This window comes from Mustela nigripes, chromosome X (genome assembly GCF_022355385.1).
Source record: "Mustela nigripes isolate SB6536 chromosome X, MUSNIG.SB6536, whole genome shotgun sequence".
NCBI lineage: Eukaryota > Metazoa > Chordata > Mammalia > Carnivora > Mustelidae > Mustela > Mustela nigripes.
Window position 1 is genome coordinate 122917990 of NC_081575.1, and position 10340 is coordinate 122928329.

The window sequence follows — 10340 nt, forward strand, 5'->3', positions numbered from 1 at the left end:
CCTTGGTCTGGGTAGGCCTCACCTAAATGGCAAGGGCCAGGATAGACCCAAAAACGGACGATGAACAAGGATTTGACGTCTCTGTGTGCTGTAATAGCGGCCTTGGGGATCCCATCATCACTGAATCCTGTGCTCATTAAACTACATGGCTCACCTTGGCGTGGATGGGCCTTACCTAATCTGGTGATTGTCCTGAAGGACCCTAACATGGTGGGGAATAGGGATTTGCCATTTCACTGTACTGCAGCAGCAAGCTTCGGGATTCCGTCGTCGCTGGATCCTGTGCTGATTAAACCACAGGGACCACTTTGGGGTGGGTGGGCCTCACCTAATCCGGCAAGGGCCAGGAGAGACCCTAACATGGTGGAGGAACAGGGATTTGCTGTCTCTGTGTACTGCAGAACTGGGTTTGGGGATCCTAACATCAGCGGATCATGAGCTGATTGAACCACATGGCCCACTTTGGCCTGAGTGGGCCTCACCTAATCCTAACACGGTGGGGGAAAAGGGATTTGCCATTTTATTGTACTGCAGCACCGGGCTAGGATATTCTGTCATTGCTGGATCCTGCACTGATTAAGCAACATGGCCCACCTTGGTGTCGGTGGGCCTCACCTAATCTGGCGAGAGCCAGAATAGACCCGAACTAGGTGGAGGCACAGGGATTTGCCATTTCACTCTACTGCAGCACTGGCTTGGGAATCCCATCATCACTGGATCCTGTGCTTATTAAACCACATGGCCCACCTTGGTGTGGGTGGGCCTCACCTAATCCGTCGAGGGCCAGGGTAGACCTTAACATGGTGGGGCAACAGGGATTTGCCATCTCTCTCTGTTCAGCACTGGGCTTGTGGATCCCGTCATCACTGGATCATGAGCTGATTAAAGCACATGGCCCACCTTGGCGTGGGTGGGCCCCACCTAATCCGTCGAGGGGCCGGATAGTCCCAAACAGGGTGGAGGAACAGGGTTTTGCCATCTCTCTGTGTTGCAGCACCGGGCCTGGGGATTTTATCATCACTGGATCCTGCACTGATTAAACCACATGGCCCACCTTGGCGTAGGTGGGCCTCACCTAATCCGGTGAGGGCCAGGATAGACCCAAACACGGTGGAGGAACAGGGATTTGCCATTTCATTGTACTGCAGCACGGGGTTTGGGGATCCTGTGATCGCTGGATCCTGCACTGATTAAACCACGTGATCCACTTTGGCCTGGGTGGGCCTCACCTAATCTGGTGAGGGCCAGGATAGACCCAAACAAGGTGGAGGAACAGGGATTTGCTGTCTCTCTGTGCTGCAGGACTGGGCTTAGGGATCCCGTCATCGCTGGATCCTGTGCTGATTAAACTACATGGCCCGCCTTGGCGTGGGTGGGGTGGGCCTCACTTAATCCGGCAAGGGCCAGGATAGATCCTAACGCGGTGGAAGAACAGGGATTTACCATCTCTCTGTGCTACAGGACCAGGCTTGGGGATCCCGTCATAGCTGGATCCTGTGCTGACTAAACCACATGGCCCACCTTGGCGTGGTTGGCCTCACTTAATCTGGTGAGCACTGGGCTTGGGGAATCTGTCATCACTGGATCCTGTGTTGTTTAAACCGCATGGCCCATCCTGGTGCAGGCAGGACTCACCTATTCTGTCAGGATAGATCATAAACACGGTGGAGGGACAGGGGTTTCCCTCTCTCTGTGCTGCAGCACCGGGATTTAGGATCCCATCATCGCTGGATCATGAGCTGATCAAGCCACATGGCCCACCTTGGCGTGGGTGGGCCTCACCTAATCCGTTGAGGGCCGGGATAGATGCAAACATGGTGGAAGAACAGGGGTTTGCCCTCTCTCTGTGCTCAGCACCGGGCTTGGGGATCCCGTTATCCTGGATCCTGTGCTGTAAAACCACATACCTGGCATGGTGGGCCTCTCCTAATCTGTCGAGGGCCAGGATAGACCCTAACACTGTGAAGGAACAGGGATTTGCCATCTCTCTGTGCTGCAGTACTGGGCTTGGGGATCCCGTCATAACTGGATCCTGCGCTGATTAAACCACATGGCCCACCTACGTGTGGGTGGGTCTCCACTAATCCGGCGAGGGCCAGGATTGACACAAACACGGTGGGGGAATGGGGATTTGCCATGTCTCTGTACTGCAGCACCAGGCTTGGGGATCCCATCATTGCTGGATCCTGAGCTGATTAAACCACATGACCCTCCATGGCATGGGTGGGCCTCACCTAATCCGCAGAAGGCTAGGATAGACCCAAACACGTGGAGGAACAAGTATTTGCCATCTCTCTGTGCAGCAGAACAGGCTTGCGGATCCCGTCATCACTGGGTCATGAGCTGATTAAACCACATGGCCCACCTTGGCGGGGGTGGGCCTCACCTAATCCGTCAAGGGCCAGGATAGACCCATATGGTGGAGCAACAAGAGTTTGCCGTCTCTCTGTGCTCAGCACCGGGCTTGGGAATCCCATTATCCTGGATCCTGCCTCATTAAACCACATGGCACACCTTGGCGTAGGTGGGCCTCACCTAATCTGGCAAGGGTCAGGCTAGACCCTAACATCGCTGGATCTTGTGCTGATTAAACCACATGGCCCACCATGGTGTGGGTGGGCCTCACCTAATCCGCAGAAGGCCAGGATAGACCCAAACACGGTGGAGGAACAAGGACTTGCCATCTCTCTGTGCAGCAGGACGGGCTTGTGGATCCCGTCATCACAAGATAGTGAGCTGATTAAACCACATGGCCCACCTTGGCGGGGGTGGACCTCACCTAATCCGGCGAGGGACAGGATAGACCAAAACACGGTGGGGGAACAGGGTTTTGCCGTCTCTCTGTGCTGCAGGACCAGGCTTGGGGATCCCGTCATAGCTGGTCCTGCACTGCTTAAACCACATGGCCCACCTTGGCGTGGGTGGGTCTCACCTAATGTGTCGAGGGCCAGGATAGACCCATACACGGTGGAGCAACAGGGGTTTGCCGTCTCTCTGTGTTGCAGCACTGGCCTTGGGGATCCTGTCATCACTGGATTCAGCATTGATTAAACTGCATGGCACACCTTGTTGTGGGTGGGCATCACCTAATCAGTCGAGGGCCAGGATAGACCTCAACACTGTGGGGAAACTGGGATTTGCCATCTTTCTGCGCTCAGCACTGGGCTTGTGGATCCCATCATCACCGGATCATGAGCTGATTAAACCACATGTACCACCTTGGGGTGGGTGGGCCTCACCTAAATGGCGAGGGCCAGGATAGACCCTAACACGGTGGAGGAACAGTGATTTGCCATCTCTGTGCAGCAGGACTGGGCTTGGGGATCCCATCGCTGGCTCATGAGCTGATTAAAACATATGGCCCACCTTGGCGTGGGTGGGCCTCATTTAATCTGGCGAGTGCCAGGATAGACCCTAAGACGGTGGGGGAAAGGGATTTGCCATTTCATTGTACTGCAGCACCGGGCTAGGGGATTCCGTCATTGCTGGATCCTGCGCTGATTAAACAACATGGCCCACCTTGGCATCGGTAGGCCTCACCTAATCCGGCGAGGGCCAGGATAGACTCAAACTCGGTGGAGGCACAAGGATTTGCCATTTCATTCTACTGCAGCACCAGGCTTGGGGATCCCAACATCGCCAGATCATAAGCTGATTAAACCGCTTGGCCCAGCTTGGCGTGGGTGGGCCTCACCTAATCTGTCGAGGACCAGGATAGTCCCAAACATAGTGGAGGAACAAGGATTTGCCATTTCACTGTACTGTAGCACCGGGCTGGGGATTCCACCACCGCTGGATCCTGCGCTGATTAAACCACAAGGCCCAATGGTGTGGGTGGGCCTCACCTAATCCGCAGAAGGCCAGGATAGACCCAAACACGGTGGAGGTTCAAGGATTTGCCGTCTCTGTGTGCAGCAGGATGGGCTTGGGGATCCTATTATTGCCAGATCCTGCAGTGTTTAAACCGCATGGCCCACTTTGGCGTAGGTGGGGCTCACCTAATCCGTCGAGGGCCAGGATAGACCCTAACACTGTGGAGGAACAGGGGTTTGCTGTCTCTCTGTGTTGCAGCACTGGCCTTGGGGATCCCGTCATTGCCGGATCCACATTGCCTACTTTGGTGTGGGTGGGCCTCACCTAATCAGTCGAGGGCCAGGATCGACCTTAACACAGTGGGGGAACAGGGATTTGCCATCTCTCTGTGCTCAGCACTGGGCTTGTGGATCCCGTCATCACTGCATCATGAGCTGATTAAACCACTTGGCCCACCTTGGCGTGGGTGGGCCTCATTTAATCCGGCGAGCACCCGGATAGACCCTAAGATGTTGGGGGAAAAGGGATTTGCCATTTCATTGTACTGCAGCACTGGCCGAGGGTATTCAGTCATCGCTGGATCCTGCGCTGATTAAACAACATGGCCCACTTTGGCATCGGTGGGCCTCACCTAATCTGGTGAGGGCCAGGATAGACTCAAACTCGGTGGAGGCACAAGGATTTGCCATTTCATTCTACTGCAGCACTGGGCTTGGGGATCCCAACATCACCGGATCATAAGCTGATTAAACCACATGGCCCACCTTGGCATGGGAGGGCCTCACCTAACCCGGCGAGGACCAGGATAGACCCAAACACGGTGCATGAACAAGGATTTGCCATTTTTCTGTGCAGCAGGCCTGGGCTTTGGGATTCCGTCATTGCTGGATTCTGTGCTGATTAAACCGCATGGCCCACCTTGGCGTGAGTGAGCCTCACCTAATCCGTTGAGGGCCAGAATAGACCCAAACACGTTGAAGGAATAGGGGTTTGCTGTCTCTCTGTGTTGCAGCACCGGCCTTGCGGATCCTGTCATCACTGGATCCCGTGCTGATTAAACCACGTGGCCCACCATGGTGTGGGTGGGCCTCACCTAATCCGTCGATGGCCAGTATAGACCCACACATGGTGAAGGAACAGGGATTTGTCGTCTCACTATGCTGCAGCACTGGGCTTGGGGATCCCGTGATTGCTGGATCCTGCACTGATTAAACCACATGGCCCACTTTGGCCTGGGTGGGCCTCACCTAATCTGGTGAGGGCCAGGAGAGACCCGAACGGGGATTTGCCATCTCTCTCTGCTGCAGCGGACACGTGTATCTTGCTCCAATCTCACACCCGGAGCCCCAGTGTTCAGGACTTTGGACTCACAACAAAGAACACCACCGGCTTTCCTGATTTTCCAGCTTTCCAGGTGCCGGCGGTGGCGCTGGTCTGTCTCCATCATCACGGGAGCCGACTCGTATAATCCAGGACCTCTTGGATGCAGTTAAACGTTGTTCTGATGCTGTTTTCGGTGCAGAGCCCTGACCGAGGGGTAAAGTTCGTGGGCAGCAGGTGCGTCTAAGTTCACGTGCATGGAGCAGAGAGTGCGGTGTGGACATATCCAGCTCGAGAGCAGCCGGAGAGCATCCGACCCATGGATCCCTCAACATCAGACCTCCGCTTGCCAGCTGTTGGACAGAACAAATGTCCACAGTCTGGAGACGCCCCCTTCCCACCCCAAGCCCCAACCTGGGATCCCGGGAAAGGGACGCCAAGTGCAAGTGGAGAAGGACCTCCCTTGGGTGCCCACATAGGTTTCTTCCCATCGCGGATCCTTTTCTGCAGGGCAGTGGGGGCGGCAGGGGAGGGCCAGCAGCACCGTCCAGGAACGCGCCCACCACCCTCCTCGGTCGCAAGCAACAACAGAATTTGGACCGAGTTTGCAGAACAAATCCTCGTTATCCCCTCAAAGGATATTTCGGGGCTGTCGGAGGCACCAAGGGCTGGTGAGGTGCCCTCAGCTCACGGGCAGGACTCAGACCCGCAGCGGATCCACACAATATGGCCCAGGGATGGGAAGCTATGGCCATGCAAGTGGAACTTTGGGGTCTGCAAGCTACGGTGTGCGAGGACCTCGGCCACACCTGTTTCTGTGCCGGCCCCGGCTTTACTGAGTCTGTGCAATGTTGTCTGCACAGCCTAGTCGTTCCCGTTGCAAGCTGCACCGCTCCCTATTGCACGACCCCATTTCTCCCTCCTGCCTGCTGACCTGCAGACAAAGGGCCTGGCGTGTACGGAATCTTTGCAAGGAAGAGAAGCAGCAGCCCGCTGCTCCCGTGTCAAGCCAGGACACCAACTTGTACGCACGTCGGTAAGTGCATACAGTGTGCGCCTCCTCCCTCCTGCCTTGCTCCGGAGTTCCCAGAGCCCTCCACGGCCCTAAACAGCGACAGTCAGAAGGGTCCTTTGCTGGGTGAATGAGGTGACTTTGGGGCAACCCCCGTCGGGATGGGAGCAGGTTGCCCTGTGACGGGAGGGTTGCAAGTCTCAGCCCCGTTCCCGGACCGGTCGACGGCTGGATCCATCTCCCATGGCCAGTGATTTCATCCGTCATCACTCTGCAGGGAAGCGTCCCTAAAAAGAAACCAAGAGGACAGGGGGTTCAGAAAGCAGCCAGTTGGCGGGCAGGAGGGGGTTTGGGGAGAGAGGTACGCCCTTCCCCCCACCTGGTCCTGTACATCTCACCATCCCGAGTTCCTGAGTTACATCCTGTTCTCGTCCACCGTGATCTGGGAAGTAACGTGCTTCCAGAGCTCCGGGAGCTGCTCTGGCAGATGATTGGGACCCGAGGAAGAGAAGGAGGCCGTGGGCCGTCCTCTGTCTATACAGCTGGTGGTTTACCAGCACAGGTGACAAGCCGGACAGGGCATGGGTGTCTGCAGTTTCAAGACGGTGGTCTCGTAGGACGGAGCCCCCTCCCCGGTGCGTTCTGCCCAACCAGCTGCTACCGTCCGTCTGGAAGGTCCAGTCCCCGTGGATACTTCCCACGTTTCCAAGCTCTGTGAGGTCCAGCTGGTCTGCTGACCGGACCTGAGACTGTCCCCAGGGAGGGAGGTGTTCCTGGACCCCAGGATCGGGTCACCTGCTCTAGGGGCAGCCCAGAGGAGGGTGTGATGACCTCCAATGTATAATTCATCCTACAGTGCTCTCCATGGGCCAGTCGCCAACTCACAGGATGGCCTCCCTGGAGGCCAGATCCCAGGGTCTGCTCTGAGGGGACCCCCACCCAAAATAGTCCTCCGTTCTCGCTGAGACCTCGTGGGGGACCCCGGAGGACAGGCCCGCCCGGCCAACTCACCCTGCTCCCCGCCCCCATTTCCTTCCCTTCGCTGGCCAGGCTGCCCGAGATGACTCACAGGGCGCGCCCCCGCGCCCCCGGAGAGCACGCCCTCCCTATGGCGCACCCCACTCCCCTTCCCGTGTCCCTCTCTCTGCCTCCCCGTGCCCTCCCACAAAGCCCAAGCAAACATCCCACAACAAGAAAGTCCTTCTTGGAGTCGTCGAATCCGGGAGCGACTCTCCAAGCAAAACCCTTTCTCTTCCTCCTGGAACCTCGAGGGGGCACGGAGGATGCCTTCTTTGTTGATAGCGGGAAAAGCATCCACCGCCTCCCCAGGGCAGCCGAGTGGGAGGTGCGACCAGTGAGGCAGCCTTGTGGGGTTTTTACTGGTTGGCCCCTCTGCAAAAACACAGACATCAGGCAGGGGAGTGACCTCCCGAAGCAGGAGCAACCCCGCCCCGAAAATGTCCCCGCTGGGCCCCCTCCAAACCGCCCACTCGGCCCTGCTCTCGGGTTTTTGCTGGCTGGGGTTGCTGCTGCTTTTGTTTCCGCCTGCTCCATGGAGATATTACTCTGTTTTGCTGTGGGACGGGCTTCTGCAACCGCAAAGACGGAGGTGCTGAGCCATGAGACTGCAGGTTTGGTAAAAAACATTCAGAAACGGGAACTCAAACAGGTATTTCCTTCATAATGCAGATTTTTGAAGAAGTAGAAATTTTGAGACTCTCGGAGCAAAGAGAAGCCACGTGCTGTGTGTGTAAGCCTGAGCTAGCCACAGCGGTGGAGACCCCTGGATGTCTCCTGGTCCGCCTTGGCCCTGCTGCCTCGCGTGTGGTCAGGGTCAGTCACTCCTGAGGGCACCGTCCTCCAAAAGACCAGACGCGGTCCAGACGGAAAGGCTCTCTGAGTCTTCACACCTTCCAACATCTCAAACCTGAAGAAACTCAGACACCACCGTGTGGGTGGTCAGAACCCATCACGGGGCGGCCAGCTTTCATGGGTTCAGTGATTCCTGGGGACAGCGTGGTTACATGCAGAAGCCAACATAGTCCATGAGGGATGTGAAGATGTGGCATCTCCAGCAGGTCCCAGGGAGATGCTGAGGCTACTGGCCCTGGGACCAGACCTAAAGAAGCAACGTCCAGAAGGTCAAACTGAAGAACTCAGGTGATCAGGGTCTGAACGTGCAGAGGAACAGGGTGTCTGCATGAGTCCAAACATTCAGGATGGCAGTGTTACCTCCCTGGAATGTAGACAATGAGTTTGACCTTCCTGCTCCTGCCTATCGCCAGTGGACGGGCCAGTCCTGCTGGCCGCCTGTGCATGCTAGGCTCACGTCAGACCAGAGTTGCGTGTGCAAAGAGGACAAGCCGTCACGTTGGCTTGCCTTTGTCCTCAGTATGAATGAGGGCTTGTGTCTCCAGAGGGGAAGTGGGTTCTGCAAACCACGCAGGCACAGATGGACCGAAAAAGTTGAGCGCAGACCTGGAAGGTTGTCCAAGGAAGCACCACTGCTGAAAGACCTCAGCTGAGCTGCTTGCATGGAGAGACCATGGAGAGACCCCAACTGGTTGGGTGTCCCAAGCCGGCCACCTGCACCTACCTTCTAACTTAGCAATGACATGAGCTCCCCTTGGCCCTGATGCCAAGATTTTGCCAACCAGGTGTCTGGCCCAGCAGGTGGCTTTGTGGTCCCCCAACCACACGAGGCTATGAACGAGTTGACGAACATGGCCCTCGGTGATTTTCCGTAGCCGTGCACCGGGTCCTGCCATTTTGCGAGGATCCTGTCCACTGACACCTTCCCACTCTCCTGTCCCCCAAAGAGGGAACAGAAACCAGATGCCTGAGAGCTTTGGAGTCCTCCTCTGGGAGGTGGGTCTGGTCCCTGACCCTTGCTCTGTTATCCGTGTTCACTCTGTCCCCCTCCTGCTCAGGTCGCCCACCATGACCAAAGTCATTATGCAAAGGGAATCACTGTGAGCGTCTGCAGTAGAGGCTCTTAGTCATGTCCCGTCCCTGCAGGATTTTTCTGCAGGTGTGCAGGGCTCCACCCCAGACACAGGAGGTAGACCCCTGCTTCTGACCTGGGCTGAGAAGTTGGGACCACCCCCAGAATGTTCCACCTAGAGAGTGCCAGCTGAAATTCATGATGAACACTCCCACACAACATTGTACCCTTGAGTGGCTCCCTTACAACATGGGTGGCAGGCAGCCTCCACCTGGGGGGACAACAGAGCTGGGCCATCCATCCCCAAAGCCCACAGTGCTTCAGAACCATCTAGAAGCCAGCAGCTTCTAGACAAAGAAGGTTGATGTCCCACAAGCCAATAGCCTTTATTTGTGGGTCTTGTGGGTCAATGTCCTACAAGAAAATGGCTTTTACTAGGTGTGTGGTGGATTATGAGCATGGCTTCATGGAATTAGCGAAGGGTGGATTCACCATGGACCTGACTTCTAAGTGGACATGTCCAGGTGTTAGGATCCATTCTTTATTGGGGTAAAATTGCCAAAACGTGAAATTTTACCTTTTCAACTGCACAACTGAGGGCTGTTTAGCACACTCACCAAATCACACAACCCTCCCTCTATCTGCTTCCAGAACATTCTCATCCCACCAAACAGAGACCCTGTCTCTGTGAGCAGTTCCTCCCCATCTCCTATGGAAGCCGCTGGGAACCACTAATCTACTTTCTATCTGAGGACTCACCTGTCTTGCATGGATCATATAAACAACAGTCATATAAACAATGTGTGCTTTTGTGTGCTTTTGTGTGTCTGTTTCCCTCCCTGGGCATCATGTTCTCAAGGTCTATCCACATAGTAGCAGGGGTCAGAGCTCTGTTCCTCCTTATGGATGAGTAATATTCCTTTGTAGGGGGAATAACTCATTTTAGCTCATGCATCCATCCACTCATGGACACCTCCATTGTTTCCACCTTTGGGATGAGCAGTGCTATGAACATGTACATACAGGTATTTGTGTGAACACTGTTTCTTGTTCCTTTGAGTTAACACATGCACTACTACTGGGGTGGTGGGATCATAAGAGTCATAGGGTCATTCTGTTTGCCACAGCACTGCACCGTGAGACCTGCCCACCGGGACTGCAGGATGGTTCTCCAAAGCATCTTCTGCCCACCAGGACTGCAGGATGGTTCTCCAAAGCATCTTCTGCCCACCAGGACTGCAGGATGGTTCT

The 10340-nt window shown here is 55.7% G+C and overlaps 1 long non-coding RNA gene across 1 annotated transcript in view; it reads right to left on the minus strand.

The window, feature by feature from the left end:
- Nucleotides 1-4494: 4494 nt before the first annotated feature.
- Nucleotides 4495-10340, minus strand: part of LOC132007397 (uncharacterized) — an 8543-nt gene continuing 2697 nt past the window's right edge. Inside the window, exons 2-3 of the long non-coding RNA XR_009401337.1 lie at nt 6068-6432; nt 4495-5486 (exon numbers count right to left, since the gene is read on the minus strand). This is a non-coding gene — a long non-coding RNA (uncharacterized LOC132007397). The remainder of the gene's footprint in view (nt 5487-6067; nt 6433-10340) is intronic.